Source organism: Diceros bicornis, chromosome 24, assembly GCF_020826845.1.
Source record: "Diceros bicornis minor isolate mBicDic1 chromosome 24, mDicBic1.mat.cur, whole genome shotgun sequence".
NCBI lineage: Eukaryota > Metazoa > Chordata > Mammalia > Perissodactyla > Rhinocerotidae > Diceros > Diceros bicornis.
Window position 1 is genome coordinate 862,712 of NC_080763.1, and position 19,539 is coordinate 882,250.

The window sequence follows — 19,539 nt, forward strand, 5'->3', positions numbered from 1 at the left end:
TGCTATATGTTCTGAATGCCCGATTTGGGAATCTGTGTCAAAACTTTGTTAGGAATTATGTGATCCTTACTAGCTGGAAGTAAGGGAGATGGGGCATGAAGTTATTTCTAGGAGTTGGACACATACCAAGTTTAGCTCAGTTCTGGGCATCTTTGAAATACCTATACAAACTTGTTCCTACATAGTAACTTGCATCTTTGAATGAGAATGTGCTTGCTTACAGCAACGTGCTATATGTTCTGAATGCCCGAATTGGCAATCTGTGTCAAAACTTTGTTAGGAATTATGTGATCCTTACTAGCTGGAAGTAAGGGAGATGGGGCATGAAGTTATTTCTAGGAGTTGGACACATACCAAGTTTAGCTCAGTTCTGGGCATCTTTGAAATACCTATACAAACTTGTTCCTACATAGTAACTTGCATCTTTGAATGAGAATCTGCTTGCTTACAGCAACGTGCTATATGTTCTGAATGCCCGAATTGGGAATCTGTGTCAAAACTTTGTTAGGAATTATGTGATCCTTACTAGCTGGAAGTAAGGGAGATGGGGCATGAAGTTATTTCTAGGAGTTGGACACATACCAAGTTTAGCTCAGTTCTGGGCATCTTTGAAACACCTATACAAACTTGTTCCTACATAGTAACTTGCATCTTTGAATGAGAATGTGCTTGCTTACAGCAACGTGCTATATGTTCTGAATGCCCGAATTGGGAATCTGTGTCAAAACTTTGTTAGGAATTATGTGATCCTTACTAGCTGGAAGTAAGGGAGATGGGGCATGAAGTTATTTGTAGGAGTTGGACACATACCAAGTTTAGCTCAGTTCTGGGCATCTTTGAAATACCTATACAAACTTGTTCCTACATAGTAACTTGCAACTTTGAATGAGAATGTGCTTGCTTACAGCAACGTGCTATATGTTCTGAATGCCCGAATTGGGAATCTGTGTCAAAACATTGTTAGGAATTATGTGATCCTTACTAGCTGGAAGTAAGGGAGATGGGGCATGAAGTTATTTCTAGGAGTTGGACACATACCAAGTTTAGCTCAGTTCTGGGCATCTTTGAAATACCTATACAAACTTGTTCCTACATAGAAACTTGCAACTTTGAATGAGAATGTGCTTGACTACAGCAACGTGCTATATGTTCTGAATGCCCGAATTGGGAATCTGTGTCAAAACTTTGTTAGGAATTATGTCATCCTTACTAGCTGGAAGTAAGGGAGATGGGGCATGAAGTTATTTCTAGGAGTTGGACACATACCAAGTTTAGCTCAGTTCTGGGCATCTTTGAAATACCTATACAAACTTGTTCCTACATAGTAACTTGCATCTTTGAATGAGAATCTGCTTGCTTACAGCAACGTGCTATATGTTCTGAATGCCCGAATTGGGAATCTGTGTCAAATCTTTATTAGGAATTATGTCATCCTTACTAGCTGGAAGTAAGGCATATGGGGCATGAAGTTATTTCTAGGAGTTGGACACATACCAAGTTTAGCTCAGTTCTGGGCATCTTTGAAATACCTATACAAACTTGTTCCTACATAGTAACTTGCAACTTTGAATGAAAATGTGCTTGCTTACAGCAACGTGCTTTATGTTCTGAATGCCCGAATTGGGAATCTGTGTCAAAACTTTGTTAGGAATTATATGATCCTTACTAGCTGGAAGTAAGGGAGATGGGGCATGAAGTTATTTCTAGGAGTTGGACACATACCAAGTTTAGCTCAGTTCTGGGCATCTTTGAAATACCTATACAAACTTGTTCCTACATAGTAACTTGCAACTTTGAATGAAAATGTGCTTGCTTACAGCAACGTGCTATATGTTCTGAATGCCCGAATTGGGAATCTGTGTCAAAACTTTGTTAGGAATTATGTGATCCTTACTAGCTGGAAGTAAGGGAGATGGGGCATGAAGTTATTTCTAGGAGTTGGACACATACCAAGTTTAGCTCAGTTCTGGGCATCTTTGAAATACCTATACAAACTTGTTCCTACATAGTAACTTGCATCTTTGAATGAGAATGTGCTTGCTTACAGCAACGTGCTATATGTTCTGAATGCCCGAATTGGCAATCTGTGTCAAAACTTTGTTACGAATTATGTGATCCTTACTAGCTGGAAGTAAGGGAGATGGGGCATGAAGTTATTTCTAGGAGTTGGACACATACCAAGTTTAGCTCAGTTCTGGACATCTTTGAAATACCTATACAAACTTGTTCCTACATAGTAACTTGCATCTTTGAAGGAGAATGTGCTTCCTTACAGCAACGTGCTATATGTTCTGAATGCCCGAATTGGCAATCTGTGTCAAAACTTTGATAGGAATTATGTGATCCTTACTAGCTGGAAGTAAGGGAGATGGGGCATGAAGTTATTTCTAGGAGTTGGACACATACCAAGTTTAGCTCAGTTCTGGGCATCTTTGAAATACCTATACAAACTTGTTCCTACATAGTAACTTGCAACTTTGAATGAAAATGTGCTTGCTTACAGCAACGTGCTATAGGTTCTGAATGCCCGAATTGGGAATCTGTGTCAAAACTTTGTTAGGAATTATGTGATCCTTACTAGCTGGAAGTAAGGGAGATGGGGCATGAAGTTATTTCTAGGAGTTGGACACATACCAAGTTTAGCTCAGTTCTGGGCATCTTTGAAATACCTATACAAACTTGTTCCTACATAGTAACTTGCAACTTTGAATGAAAATGTGCTTGCTTACAGCAACGTGCTATATGTTCTGAATGCCTGAATTGGCAATCTGTGTCAAAACTTTGTTAGGAATTATGTGATCCTTACTAGCTGGAAGTAAGGGAGATGGGGCATGAAGTTATTTCTAGGAGTTGGACACATACCAAGTTTAGCTCAGTTCTGGGCATCTTTGAAATACCTATACAACCTTGTTCCTACATAGTAACTTGCATCTTTGAATGAGAATCTGCTTGCTTACAGCAACGTGCTATATGTTCTCAATGCCCGAATTGGCAATCTGTGTCAAAACTTTGTTAGGAATTATGTGATCCTTACTAGCTGGAAGTAAGGGAGATGGGGCATGAAGTTATTTCTAGGAGTTGGACACATACCAAGTTTAGCTCAGTTCTGGGCATCTTTGAAATACCTATACAAACTTGTTCCTACATAGTAACTTGCATCTTTGAATGAGAATCTGCTTGCTTACAGCAACGTGCTATATGTTCTGAATGCCCGAATTGGGAATCTGTGTCAAATCTTTATTAGGAATTATGTCATCCTTACTAGCTGGAAGTAAGGCATATGGGGCATGAAGTTATTTCTAGGAGTTGGACACATACCAAGTTTAGCTCAGTTCTGGGCATCTTTGAAATACCTATACAAACTTGTTCCTACATAGTAACTTGCAACTTTGAATGAAAATGTGCTTGCTTACAGCAACGTGCTTTATGTTCTGAATGCCCGAATTGGGAATCTGTGTCAAAACTTTGTTAGGAATTATATGATCCTTACTAGCTGGAAGTAAGGGAGATGGGGCATGAAGTTATTTCTAGGAGTTGGACACATACCAAGTTTAGCTCAGTTCTGGGCATCTTTGAAATACCTATACAAACTTGTTCCTACATAGTAACTTGCAACTTTGAATGAAAATGTGCTTGCTTACAGCAACGTGCTATATGTTCTGAATGCCCGAATTGGCAATCTGTGTCAAAACTTTGATAGGAATTATGTGATCCTTACTAGCTGGAAGTAAGGGAGATGGGGCATGAAGTTATTTCTAGGAGTTGGACACATACCAAGTTTAGCTCAGTTCTGGGCATCTTTGAAATACCTATACAAACTTGTTCCTACATAGTAACTTGCAACTTTGAATGAAAATGTGCTTGCTTACAGCAACGTGCTATAGGTTCTGAATGCCCGAATTGGGAATCTGTGTCAAAACTTTGTTAGGAATTATGTGATCCTTACTAGCTGGAAGTAAGGGAGATGGGGCATGAAGTTATTTCTAGGAGTTGGACACATACCAAGTTTAGCTCAGTTCTGGGCATCTTTGAAATACCTATACAACCTTGTTCCTACATAGTAACTTGCATCTTTGAATGAGAATCTGCTTGCTTACAGCAACGTGCTATATGTTCTCAATGCCCGAATTGGCAATCTGTGTCAAAACTTTGTTAGGAATTATGTGATCCTTACTAGCTGGAAGTAAGGGAGATGGGGCATGAAGTTATTTCTAGGAGTTGGACACATACCAAGTTTAGCTCAGTTCTGGGCATCTTTGAAATACCTATACAAACGTGTTCCCACATAGTAACTTGCATCTTTGAATGAGAATGTGCTTGCTTACAGCAACGTGCTATATGTTCTGAATGCCCGAATTGGGAATCTGTGTCAAAACTTTGTTAGGAATTATGTGATCCTTACTAGCTGGAAGTAAGGGAGATGGGGCATGAAGTTATTTCTAGGAGTTGGACACATACCAAGTTTAGCTCAGTTCTGGGCATCTTTGAAATACCTATACAAACTTGTTCCTACATAGTAACTTGCATCTTTGAATGAGAATCTGCTTGCTTACAGCAACGTGGTATATGTTCTGAATGCCCGATTTGGGAATCTGTGTCAAAACTTTGTTAGGAATTATGTGATCCTTACTAGCTGGAAGTAAGGGAGGTGGAGCATGAAGTTATTTCTAGGAGTTGGACACATACCAAGTTTAGCTCAGTTCTGGGCATCTTTGAAATACCTATACAAACTTGTTCCTACATAGTAACTTGCATCTTTGAAGGAGAATGTGCTTCCTTACAGCAACGTGCTATATGTTCTGAATGCCCGAATTGGCAATCTGTGTCAAAACTTTGATAGGAATTATGTGATCCTTACTAGCTGGAAGTAAGGGAGATGGGGCATGAAGTTATTTCTAGGAGTTGGACACATACCAAGTTTAGCTCAGTTCTGGGCATCTTTGAAATACCTATACAAACTTGTTCCTACATAGTAACTTGCAACTTTGAATGAAAATGTGCTTGCTTACAGCAACGTGCTATAGGTTCTGAATGCCCGAATTGGGAATCTGTGTCAAAACTTTGTTAGGAATTATGTGATCCTTACTAGCTGGAAGTAAGGGAGATGGGGCATGAAGTTATTTCTAGGAGTTGGACACATACCAAGTTTAGCTCAGTTCTGGGCATCTTTGAAATACCTATACAACCTTGTTCCTACATAGTAACTTGCATCTTTGAATGAGAATCTGCTTGCTTACAGCAACGTGCTATATGTTCTCAATGCCCGAATTGGCAATCTGTGTCAAAACTTTGTTAGGAATTATGTGATCCTTACTAGCTGGAAGTAAGGGAGATGGGGCATGAAGTTATTTCTAGGAGTTGGACACATACCAAGTTTAGCTCAGTTCTGGGCATCTTTGAAATACCTATACAAACGTGTTCCCACATAGTAACTTGCATCTTTGAATGAGAATGTGCTTGCTTACAGCAACGTGCTATATGTTCTGAATGCCCGAATTGGGAATCTGTGTCAAAACTTTGTTAGGAATTATGTGATCCTTACTAGCTGGAAGTAAGGGAGATGGGGCATGAAGTTATTTCTAGGAGTTGGACACATACCAAGTTTAGCTCAGTTCTGGGCATCTTTGAAATACCTATACAAACTTGTTCCTACATAGTAACTTGCATCTTTGAATGAGAATCTGCTTGCTTACAGCAACGTGGTATATGTTCTGAATGCCCGATTTGGGAATCTGTGTCAAAACTTTGTTAGGAATTATGTGATCCTTACTAGCTGGAAGTAAGGGAGGTGGAGCATGAAGTTATTTCTAGGAGTTGGACACATACCAAGTTTAGCTCAGTTCTGGGCATCTTTGAAATACCTATACAAACTTGTTCCTACATAGTAACTTGCAACTTTGAATGAGAATGTGCTTGCTTGCAGCAACGTGCTATATGTTCTGAATGCCCGAATAGGGAATCTGTGTCAAAACTTTGTTAGGAATTATGTGATCCTTACTAGCTGGAAGTAAGGGAGATGGGGCATGAAGTTATTTATAGGAGTTGGACACATACCAAGTTTAGCTCAGTTCTGGGCATCTTTGAAATACCTATACAAACTTGTTCCTACATAGTAACTTGCATCTTTGAATGAGAATCTGCTTGCTTACAGCAACGTGCTATATGTTCTGAATGCCCGAATTGGGAATCTGTGTCAAAACTTTGTTAGGAATTATGTGATCCTTACTAGCTGGAAGTAAGGGAGATGGGGCATGAAGTTATTTCTAGGAGTTGGACACATACCAAGTTTAGCTCAGTTCTGTGCATCTTTGAAATACCTATACAAACTTGTTCCTACATAGTAACTTGCATCTTTGAATGAGAATGTGCTTGCTTACAGCAACGTGCTATATGTTCTTAATGCCCGAATTGGGAATCTGTGTCAAATCTTTCTTAGGAATTATGTCATCCTTACTAGCTGGAAGTAAGGGAGATGGGGCATGAAGTTATTTCTAGGAGTTGGACACATACCAAGTTTAGCTCAGTTCTGGGCATCTTTGAAATACCTATACAAACTTGTTCCTACATAGTAACTTGCATCTTTGAATGAGAATGTGCTTGCTTACAGCAACGTGCTATATGTTCTTAATGCCCGAATTGGGAATCTGTGTCAAATCTTTCTTAGGAATTATGTCATCCTTACTAGCTGGAAGTAAGGGAGATGGGGCATGAAGTTATTTCTAGGAGTTGGACACATACCAAGTTTAGCTCAGTTCTGGGCATCTTTGAAATACCTATACAAACTTGTTCCTACATAGTAACTTGCATCTTTGAATGAGAATCTGCTTGCTTACAGCAACGTGCTATATGTTCTGAATGCCCGAATTGGGAATCTGTGTCAAAACTTTGTTAGGAATTATGTGATCCTTACTAGCTGGAAGTAAGGGAGATGGGGCATGAAGTTATTTCTAGGAGTTGGACACATACCAAGTTTAGCTCAGTTCTGGGCATCTTTGAAATACCTATAAAACTTGTTCCTACATAGTAACTTGCAACATTGAATGAAAATGTGCTTGCTTACAGCAACGTGCTATAGGTTCTGAATGCCCGAATTGGGAATCTGTGTCAAAACTTTGTTAGGAATTATGTGATCCTTACTAGCTGGAAGTAAGGGAGATGGGGCATGAAGTTATTTCTAGGAGTTGGACACATACCAAGTTTAGCTCAGTTCTGGGCATCTTTGAAATACCTATACAAACTTGTTCCTACATAGTAACTTGCAACTTTGAATGAGAATGTGCTTGCTTACAGCAACGTGCTATATGTTCTGAATGCCCGAATTGGGAATCTGTGTCAAAACTTTGTTAGGAATTATGTGATCCTTACTAGCTGGAAGTAAGGGAGATGGGGCATGAAGTTATTTCTTGGAGTTGGACACAACCAAGTTTAGCTCAGTTCTGGGCATCTTTGAAATACCTATACAAACTTGTTCCTACATAGTAACTTGCAACTTTGAATGAGAATGTGCTTGCTTGCAGCAACGTGCTATATGTTCTGAATGCCCGATTTGGGAATCTGTGTCAAAACTTTGTTAGGAATTATGTGATCCTTACTAGCTGGAAGTAAGGGAGATGGGGCATGAAGTTATTTCTAGGAGTTGGACACATACCAAGTTTAGCTCAGTTCTGGGCATCTTTGAAATACCTATACAAACGTGTTCCCACATAGTAACATGCATCTTTGAATGAGAATGTGCTTGCTTACAGCAACGTGCTATATGTTCTGAATGCCCGAATTGGGAATCTGTGTCAAAACTTTGTTAGGAATTATGTGATCCTTACTAGCTGGAAGTAAGGGAGATGGGGCATGAAGTTATTTCTAGGAGTTGGACACATACCAAGTTTAGCTCAGTTCTGGGCATCTTTGAAATACCTATACAAACTTGTTCCTACATAGTAACTTGCAACTTTGAATGAGAATGTGCTTGCTTGCAGCAACGTGCTATATGTTCTGAATGCCCGATTTGGGAATCTGTGTCAAAACTTTGTTAGGAATTATGTGATCCTTACTAGCTGGAAGTAAGGGAGATGGGGCATGAAGTTATTTCTAGGAGTTGGACACATACCAAGTTTAGCTCAGTTCTGGGCATCTTTGAAATACCTATACAAACTTGTTCCTACATAGTAACTTGCATCTTTGAATGAGAATGTGCTTGCTTACAGCAAAGTCCTATATGTTCTGAATGCCCGAATTGGCAATTTGTGTCAAAACTTTGTTAGGAATTATGTGATCCTTACTAGCTGGAAGTAAGGGAGATGGGGCATGAAGTTATTTCTAGGAGTTGGACACATACCAAGTTTAGCTCAGTTCTGGGCATCTTTGAAATACCTATACAAACTTGTTCCTAATAGTAACTTGCATCTTTGAATGAGAATGTGCTTGCTTACAGCAACGTGCTATATGTTCTGAATGCCCGAATTGGGAATCTGTGTAAAAACTTTGTTAGGAATTATGTGATCCTTACTAGCTGGAAGTAAGGGAGATGGGGCATGAAGTTATTTCTAAGAGTTGGACACATATCAAGTTTAGCTCAGTTCCGGGCATCTTTGAAATACCTATACAAACTTGTTCCTACATAGTAACTTGCATCTTTGAATGAGAATGTGCTTGCTTACAGCAACGTGCTATATGTTCTGAATGCCCGAATTGGGAATCTGTGTCAAAACTTTGTTAGGAATTATGTGATCCTTACTAGCTGGAAGTAAGGGAGATGGGGCATGAAGTTATTTCTTGGAGTTGGAGACATACCAAGTTTAGCTCAGTTTTGGGCATCTTTGAAATACCTATACAAACTTGTTCCTACATAGTAACTTGCAACTTTGAATGAGAATGTGCTTGCTTGCAGCAACGTGCTATATGTTCTGAATGCCCGATTTGGGAATCTGTGTCAAAACTTTGTTAGGAATTATGTGATCCTTACTAGCTGGAAGTAAGGGAGATGGGGCATGAAGTTATTTCTAGGAGTTGGACACATACCAAGTTTACCTCAGTTCTGTGCATCTTTGAAAAACCTATACAAACTTGTTCCTACATAGTAACTTGCATCTTTGAATGAGAATGTGCTTGCTTACAGCAACGTGCTATATGTTCTTAATGCCCGAATTGGGAATCTGTGTCAAATCTTTCTTAGGAATTATGTCATCCTTACTAGCTGGAAGTAAGGGAGATGGGGCATGAAGTTATTTCTAGGAGTTGGACACATACCAAGTTTAGCTCAGTTCTGGGCATCTTTGAAATACCTATACAAACTTGTTCCTACATAGTAACTTGCAACTTTGAATGAAAATGTGCTTGCTTACAGCAACGTGCTTTATGTTCTGAATGCCCGAATTGGGAATCTGTGTCAAAACTTTGTTAGGAATTATATGATCCTTACTAGCTGGAAGTAAGGGAGATGGGGCATGAAGTTCTTTCTAGGAGTTGGACACATACCAAGTTTAGCTCAGTTCTGGGCATCTTTGAAATACCTATACAAACTTGTTCCTACATAGTAACTTGCAACTTTGAATGAAAATGTGCTTGCTTACAGCAACGTGCTATATGTTCTGAATGCCCGAATTGGGAATCTGTGTCAAAACTTTGTTAGGAATTATGTGATCCTTACTAGCTGGAAGTAAAGGAGATGGGGCATGAAGTTATTTCTAGGAGTTGGACACATACCAAGTTTAGCTCAGTTCTGGGCATCTTTGAAATACCTATACAAACTTGTTCCTACATAGTAACTTGCATCTTTGAATGAGAATGTGCTTCCTTACAGCAACGTGCTATATGTTCTGAATGCCCGAATTGGCAATCTGTGTCAAAACTTTGTTACGAATTATGTGATCCTTACTAGCTGGAAGTAAGGGAGATGGGGCATGAAGTTATTTCTAGGAGTTGGACACATACCAAGTTTAGCTCAGTTCTGGACATCTTTGAAATACCTATACAAACTTGTTCCTTCATAGTAACTTGCATCTTTGAATGAGAATGTGCTTGCTTACAGCAACGTACTATATGTTCTGAATGCCCGAATTGGGAATCTGTGTCAAAACTTTGTTAGGAATTATGTGATCCTTATTAGCTGGAAGTAAGGGAGATGGGGCATGAAGTTATTTCTAGGAGTTGGACACATACCAAGTTTAGCTCAGTTCTGGGCATCTTTGAAATACCTATACAAATTTGTTCCTACATAGTAACTTGCAACTTTGAATGAGAATGTGCTTGCTTGCAGCAACGTGCTATATGTTCTGAATGCCCGAATTGGCAAACTGTGTCAAAACTTTGTTAGGAATTATGTGATCCTTACTAGCTGGAAGTAAGGGAGATGGGGCATGAAGTTATTTCTAGGAGTTGGACACATACCAAGTTTAGCTCAGTTCTGGGCATCTTTGAAATACCTATACAAACTTGTTCCTACATAGTAACTTGCATCTTTGAATGAGAATCTGCTTGCTTACAGCAACGTGCTATATGTTCTGAATGCCCGAATTGGCAATCTGTGTCAAAACTTTGTTAGGAATTATGTGATCCTTACTAGCTGGAAGTAAGGGAGATGGGGCATGAAGTTATTTCTAGGAGTTGGACACATACCAAGTTTAGCTCAGTTCTGGGCATCTTTGAAATACCTATACAAACTTGTTCCTACATAGTAACTTGCAACTTTGAATGAAAATGTGCTTGCTTACAGCAACGTGCTATATGTTCTGAATGCCCGAATTGGGAATCTGTGTCAAAACTTTGTTAGGAATTATGTGATCCTTACTAGCTGGAAGTAAGGGAGATGGGGCACGAAGTTATTTCTAGGAGTTGGACACATACCAAGTTTAGCTCAGTTCTGGGCATCTTTGAAATACCTATACAAACTTGTTCCTACATAGTAACTTGCAACTTTGAATGAAAATGTGCTTGCTTACAGCAACGTGCTATATGTTCTGAATGCCCGAATTGGGAATCTGTGTCAAAACTTTGTTAGGAATTATGTGATCCTTACTAGCTGGAAGTAAGGGAGATGGGGCATGAAGTTATTTCTAGGAGTTGGACACATACCAAGTTTAGCTCAGTTCTGGGCATCTTTGAAATACCTATACAAACTTGTTCCTACATAGTAACTTGCATCTTTGAATGAGAATGTGCTTGCTTACAGCAACATGCTATATGTTCTGAATGCCCGAATTGGGAATCTGTGTCAAAACTTTGTTAGGAATTATGTGATCCTTACTAGCTGGAAGTAAGGGAGATGGGGCATGAAGTTATTTCTAGGAGTTGGACACATACCAAGTTTAGCTCAGTTCTGGGCATCTTTGAAATACCTATACAAACTTGTTCCTACATAGTAACTTGCATCTTTGAATGAGAATGTGCTTGCTTACAGCAACGTGCTATATGTTCTGAATGCCCGAATTGGGAATCTGTGTCAAAACTTTGTTAGGAATTATGTGATCCTTACTAGCTGGAAGTAAGGGAGATGGGGCATGAAGTTATTTCTAGGAGTTGGACACATACCAAGTTTAGCTCAGTTCTGGGCGTCTTTGAAATACCTATAAAAACTTGTTCCTACATAGTAACTTGCAACTTTGAATGAGAATGTGCTCTTTACAGCAACGTGCTATATGTTCTGAATGCCCGAATTGGGAATCTGTGTCAAATCTTTGTTAGGAATTATGTGATCCTTACTAGCTGGAAGTAAGGGAGATGGGGCATGAAGTTATTTCTAGGAGTTGGACACATACCAAGTTTAGCTCAGTTCTGGGCATCTTTGAAATACCTATACAAACTTGTTCCTACATAGTAACTTGCATCTTTGAATGAGAATCTGCTTGCTTACAGCAACGTGCTATATGTTCTGAATGCCCGAATTGGGAATCTGTGTCAAAACTTTGTTAGGAATTATGTGATCCTTACTAGCTGGAAGTAAGGGAGATGGGGCATGAAGTTATTTCTAGGAGTTGGACACATACCAAGTTTAGCTCAGTTCTGGGCATCTTTGAAATACCTATACAAACTTGTTCCTACATAGTAACTTGCAACATTGAATGAAAATGTGCTTGCTTACAGCAACGTGCTATAGGTTCTGAATGCCCGAATTGGGAATCTGTGTCAAAACTTTGTTAGGAATTATGTGATCCTTACTAGCTGGAAGTAAGGGAGATGGGGCATGAAGTTATTTCTAGGAGTTGGACACATACCAAGTTTAGCTCAGTTCTGGGCATCTTTGAAATACCTATACAAACTTGTTCCTACATAGTAACTTGCAACTTTGAATGAGAATGTGCTTGCTTACAGCAACGTGCTATATGTTCTGAATGCCCGAATTGGGAATCTGTGTCAAAACTTTGTTAGGAATTATGTGATCCTTACTAGCTGGAAGTAAGGGAGATGGGGCATGAAGTTATTTCTTGGAGTTGGACACATACCAAGTTTAGCTCAGTTCTGGGCATCTTTGAAATACCTATACAAACTTGTTCCTACATAGTAACTTGCAACTTTGAATGAGAATGTGCTTGCTTGCAGCAACGTGCTATATGTTCTGAATGCCCGATTTGGGAATCTGTGTCAAAACTTTGTTAGGAATTATGTGATCCTTACTAGCTGGAAGTAAGGGAGATGGGGCATGAAGTTATTTCTAGGAGTTGGACACATACCAAGTTTAGCTCTGTTCTGGGCATCTTTGAAATACCTATACAAACGTGTTCCCACATAGTAACTTGCATCTTTGAATGAGAATGTGCTTGCTTACAGCAACGTACTATATGTTCTGAATGCCCGAATTGGCAATCTGTGTCAAAACTTTGTTAGGAATTATGTGATCCTTACTAGCTGGAAGTAAGGGAGATGGGGCATGAAGTTATTTCTAGGAGTTGGACACATACCAAGTTTAGCTCAGCTCTGGGCATCTTTGAAATACCTATACAAACTTGTTCCTACATAGTAACTTGCAACATTGAATGAAAATGTGCTTGCTTACAGCAACGTGCTATATGTTCTGAATGCCCGAATTGGGAATCTGTGTCAAAACTTTGTTAGGAATTATGTGATCCTTACTAGCTGGAAGTAAGGGAGATGGGGCATGAAGTTATTTCTAGGAGTTGGACACATACCAAGTTTAGCTCAGTTCTGGGCATCTTTGAAATACCTATACAAACTTGTTCCTACATAGTAACTTGCAACTTTGAATGAGAATGTGCTTGCTTACAGCAACGTGCTATATGTTCTGAATGCCCGAATTGGGAATCTGTGTCAAAACTTTGTTAGGAATTATGTGATCCTTACTAGCTGGAAGTAAGGGAGATGGGGCATGAAGTTATTTCTTGGAGTTGGACACATACCAAGTTTAGCTCAGTTCTGGGCATCTTTGAAATACCTATACAAACTTGTTCCTACATAGTAACTTGCAACTTTGAATGAGAATGTGCTTGCTTGCAGCAACGTGCTATATGTTCTGAATGCCCGATTTGGGAATCTGTGTCAAAACTTTGTTAGGAATTATGTGATCCTTACTAGCTGGAAGTAAGGGAGGTGGGGCATGAAGTTATTTCTAGGAGTTGGACACATACCAAGTTTAGCTCAGTTCTGGGCATCTTTGAAATACCTATACAAACTTGTTCCTACATAGTAACTTGCATCTTTGAATGAGAATGTGCTTGCTTACAGCAACGTGCTATATGTTCTGAATGCCCGAATTGGGAATCTGTGTCAAAACTTTGTTAGGAATTATGTGATCCTTACTAGCTGGAAGTAAGGGAGATGGGGCATGAAGTTATTTCTAAGAGTTGGACACATATCAAGTTTAGCTCAGTTCTGGGCATCTTTGAAATACCTATACAAACTTGTTCCTACATAGTAACTTGCATCTTTGAATGAGAATGTGCTTGCTTACAGCAACGTGCTATATGTTCTGAATGCCCGAATTGGGAATCTGTGTCAAAACTTTGTTAGGAATTATGTGATCCTTACTAGCTGGAAGTAAGGGAGACGGGGCATGAAGTTATTTCTTGGAGTTGGAGACATACCAAGTTTAGCTCAGTTTTGGGCATCTTTGAAATACCTATACAAACTTGTTCCTACATAGTAACTTGCAACTTTGAATGAGAATGTGCTTGCTTGCAGCAACGTGCTATATGTTCTGAATGCCCGATTTGGGAATCTGTGTCAAAACTTTGTTAGGAATTATGTGATCCTTACTAGCTGGAAGTAAGGGAGGTGGAGCAAGAAGTTATTTCTAGGAGTTGGACACATACCAAGTTTAGCTCAGTTCTGGGCATCTTTGAAATACCTATACACACTTGTTCCTACATAGTAACTTGCAACTTTGAATGAGAATGTGCTTGCTTGCAGCAACGTGCTATATGTTCTGAATGCCCGATTTGGGAATCTGTGTCAAAACTTTGTTAGGAATTATGTGATCCTTACTAGCTGGAAGTAAGGGAGATGGGGCATGAATTTATTTCTAGGAGTTGGACACATACCAAGTTTAGCTCAGTTCTGGGCATCTTTGAAATACCTATACAAACTTGTTCCTACATAGTAACTTGCGTCTTTGAATGAGAATGTGCTTGCTTACAGCAACGTGCTATATGTTCTGAATGCCCGAATTGGCAATCTGTGTCAAAACTTTGTTAGGAATTATGTGATCCTTACTAGCTGGAAGTAAGGGAGATGGGGCATGCAGTTATTTCTAGGAGTTGGACACATACCAAGTTTAGCTCAGTTCTGGGCATCTTTGAAATACCTATACAAACTTGTTCCTACATAGTAACTTGCATCTTTAATGAGAATCTGCTTGCTTACAGCAACGTGCTATATGTTCTGAATGCCCGAATTGGGAATCTGTGTCAAAACTTTGTTAGGAATTATGTGATCCTTACTAGCTGGAAGTAAGGGAGATGGGGCATGAAGTTATTTCTAGGAGTTGGACACATACCAAGTTTAGCTCAGTTCTGGGCATCTTTGAAATACCTATACAAACTTGTTCCTACATAGTAACTTGCAACCTTGAATGAGAATGTGCTCTTTACAGCAACGTGCTTTATGTTCTGAATGCCCGAATTGGGAATCTGTGTCAAAACTTTGTTAGGAATTATGTTATCCTTACTAGCTGGAAGTAAGGGAGATGGGGCATGAAGTTATTTCTAGGAGTTGGACACATACCAAGTTTAGCTCAGTTCTGGGCATCTTTGAAATACCTATACAAACTTGTTCCTACATAGTAACTTGCAACTTTGAATGAAAATGTGCTTGCTTACAGCAACGTGCTATATGATCTGAATGCCCGAATTGGGAATCTGTGTCAAAACTTTGTTAGGAATTATGTGATCCTTATTAGCTGGAAGTAAGGGAGATGGGGCATGAAGTTATTTCTAGGAGTTGGACACATACCAAGTTTAGCTCAGTTCTGGGCATCTTTGAAATACCTATACAAACTTGTTCCTACATAGTAACTTGCATCTTTGAATGAGAATCTGCTTGCTTACAGCAACGTGCTATATGTTCTGAATGCCCGAATTGGGAATCTGTGTCAAAACTTTGTTAGGAATTATGTGATCCTTACTAGCTGGAAGTAAGGGAGATGGGGCATGAAGTTATTTCTAGGAGTTGGACACATACCAAGTTTAGCTCAGTTCTGGGCATCTTTGAAATACCTATACAAACTTGTTCCTACATAGTAACTTGCATCTTTGAATGAGAATGTGCTTGCTTACAGCAACGTGCTATATGTTCTGAATGCCCGAATTGGCAATCTGTGTCAAAACTTTGTTAGGAATTATGTGATCCTTACTAGCTGGAAGGGAGATGGGGCATGAAGTTATTTCTAGGAGTTGGACACATACCAAGTTTAGCTCAGTTCTGGGCATCTTTGAAATACCTATACAAACTTGTTCCTACATAGTAACTTGCAACATTGAATGAAAATGTGCTTGCTTACAGCAACGTGCTATAGGTTCTGAATGCCCGAATTGGGAATCTGTGTCAAAACTTTGTTAGGAATTATGTGATCCTTACTAGCTGGAAGTAAGGGAGATGGGGCATGAAGTTATTTCTAGGAGTTGGACACATACCAAGTTTAGCTCAGTTCTGGGCATCTTTGAAATACCTATACAAACTTGTTCCTACATAGTAACTTGCAACTTTAAATGAGAATGTGCTTGCTTACAGCAACGTGCTATATTTTCTGAATGCCCGAATTGGGAATCTGTGTCAAAACTTTGTTAGGAATTATGTGATCCTTACTAGCTGGAAGTAAGGGAGATGGGGCATGAAGTTATTTCTTGGAGTTGGAGACATACCAAGTTTAGCTCAGTTCTGGGCATCTTTGAAATACCTATACAATCTTGTTCCTACATAGTAACTTGCAACTTTGAATGAGAATGTGCTTGCTTGCAGCAACGTGCTATATGTTCTGAATGCCCGATTTGGGAATCTGTGTCAAAACTTTGTTAGGAATTATGTGATCCTTACTAGCAGGAAGTAAGGGAGGTGGAGCATGAAGTTATTTCTAGGAGTTGGACACATACCAAGTTTAGCTCAGTTCTGGGCATCTTTGAAATACCTATACAAACTTGTTCCTACATAGTAACTTGCATCTTTGAATGAGAATGTGCTTGCTTACAGCAACGTGCTATATGTTCTGAATGCCCGAATTGGCAATCTGTGTCAAAACTTTGTTAGGAATTATGTGATCCTTACTAGCTGGAAGTAAGGGAGATGGGGCATGAAGTTATTTCTAGGAGTTGGACACATACCAAGTTTAGCTCAGTTCTGGGCATCTTTGAAATACCTATACAAACTTGTTCCTACATAGTAACTTGCAACTTTGAATGAGAATGTGCTTGCTTGCAGCAACGTGCTATATGTTCTGAATGCCCGAATAGGGAATCTGTGTCAAAACTTTGTTAGGAATTATGTGATCCTTACTAGCTGGAAGTAAGGGAGATGGGGCATGAAGTTATTTCTAGGAGTTGGACACATACCAAGTTTAGCTCAGTTCTGGGCATCTTTGAAATACCTATACAAACTTGTTCCTACATAGTAACTTGCATCTTTGAATGAGAATGTGCTTACTTACAGCAACGTGCTATGTGTTCTGAATGCCCGAATTGGGCATCTGTGTCAAAACTTTGTTAGGAATTATGTGATCCTTACTAGCTGGAAGTAAGGGAGATGGGGCATGAAGTTATTTCTAGGAGTTGGACACATACCAAGTTTAGCTCAGTTCTGGGCATCTTTGAAATACCTATACAAACTTGTTCCTACATAGTAACTTGCAACTTTGAATGAGAATGTGCTTGCTTGCAGCAACGTGCTATATGTTCTGAATGCCCGATTTGGGAATCTGTGTCAAAACTTTGTTAGGAATTATGTGATCCTTACTAGCTGGAAGTAAGGGAGATGGGGCATGAAGTTATTTCTAGGAGTTGGACACATACCAAGTTTAGCTCAGTTCTGGGCATCTTTGAAATACCTATACAAACGTGTTCCCACATAGTAACATGCATCTTTGAATGAGAATGTGCTTGCTTACAGCAACGTGCTATATGTTCTGAATGCCCGAATTGGGAATCTGTGTCAAAACTTTGTTAGGAATTATGTGATCCTTACTAGCTGGAAGTAAGGGAGATGGGGCATGAAGTTATTTCTAGGAGTTGGACACATACCAAGTTTAGCTCAGTTCTGGGCATCTTTGAAATACCTATACAAACTTGTTCCTACATAGTAACTTGCAACTTTGAATGAGAATGTGCTTGCTTGCAGCAACGTGCTATATGTTCTGAATGCCCGATTTGGGAATCTGTGTCAAAACTTTGTTAGGAATTATGTGATCCTTACTAGCTGGAAGTAAGGGAGATGGGGCATGAAGTTATTTCTAGGAGTTGGACACATACCAAGTTTAGCTCAGTTCTGGGCATCTTTGAAATACCTATACAAACTTGTTCCTACATAGTAACTTGCATCTTTGAATGAGAATGTGCTTGCTTACAGCAAAGTCCTATATGTTCTGAATGCCCGAATTGGCAATTTGTGTCAAAACTTTGTTAGGAATTATGTGATCCTTACTAGCTGGAAGTAAGGGAGATGGGGCATGAAGTTATTTCTAGGAGTTGGACACATACCAAGTTTAGCTCAGTTCTGGGCATCTTTGAAATACCTATACAAACTTGTTCCTAATAGTAACTTGCATCTTTGAATGAGAATGTGCTTGCTTACAGCAACGTGCTATATGTTCTGAATGCCCGAATTGGGAATCTGTGTAAAAACTTTGTTAGGAATTATGTGATCCTTACTAGCTGGAAGTAAGGGAGATGGGGCATGAAGTTATTTCTAAGAGTTGGACACATATCAAGTTTAGCTCAGTTCCGGGCATCTTTGAAATACCTATACAAACTTGTTCCTACATAGTAACTTGCATCTTTGAATGAGAATGTGCTTGCTTACAGCAACGTGCTATATGTTCTGAATGCCCGAATTGGGAATCTGTGTCAAAACTTTGTTAGGAATTATGTGATCCTTACTAGCTGGAAGTAAGGGAGATGGGGCATGAAGTTATTTCTTGGAGTTGGAGACATACCAAGTTTAGCTCAGTTTTGGGCATCTTTGAAATACCTATACAAACTTGTTCCTACATAGTAACTTGCAACTTTGAATGAGAATGTGCTTGCTTGCAGCAACGTGCTATATGTTCTGAATGCCCGATTTGGGAATCTGTGTCAAAACTTTGTTAGGAATTATGTGATCCTTACTAGCTGGAAGTAAGGGAGATGGGGCATGAAGTTATTTCTAGGAGTTGGACACATACCAAGTTTACCTCAGTTCTGTGCATCTTTGAAATACCTATACAAACTTGTTCCTACATAGTAACTTGCATCTTTGAATGAGAATGTGCTTGCTTACAGCAACGTGCTATATGTTCTTAATGCCCGAATTGGGAATCTGTGTCAAATCTTTCTTAGGAATTATGTCATCCTTACTAGCTGGAAGTAAGGGAGATGGGGCATGAAGTTATTTCTAGGAGTTGGACACATACCAAGTTTAGCTCAGTTCTGGGCATCTTTGAAATACCTATACAAACTTGTTCCTACATAGTAACTTGCAACTTTGAATGAAAATGTGCTTGCTTACAGCAACGTGCTTTATGTTCTGAATGCCCGAATTGGGAATCTGTGTCAAAACTTTGTTAGGAATTATATGATCCTTACTAGCTGGAAGTAAGGGAGATGGGGCATGAAGTTCTTTCTAGGAGTTGGACACATACCAAGTTTAGCTCAGTTCTGGGCATCTTTGAAATACCTATACAAACTTGTTCCTACATAGTAACTTGCAACTTTGAATGAAAATGTGCTTGCTTACAGCAACGTGCTATATGTTCTGAATGCCCGAATTGGGAATCTGTGTCAAAACTTTGTTAGGAATTATGTGATCCTTACTAGCTGGAAGTAAAGGAGATGGGGCATGAAGTTATTTCTAGGAGTTGGACACATACCAAGTTTAGCTCAGTTCTGGGCATCTTTGAAATACCTATACAAA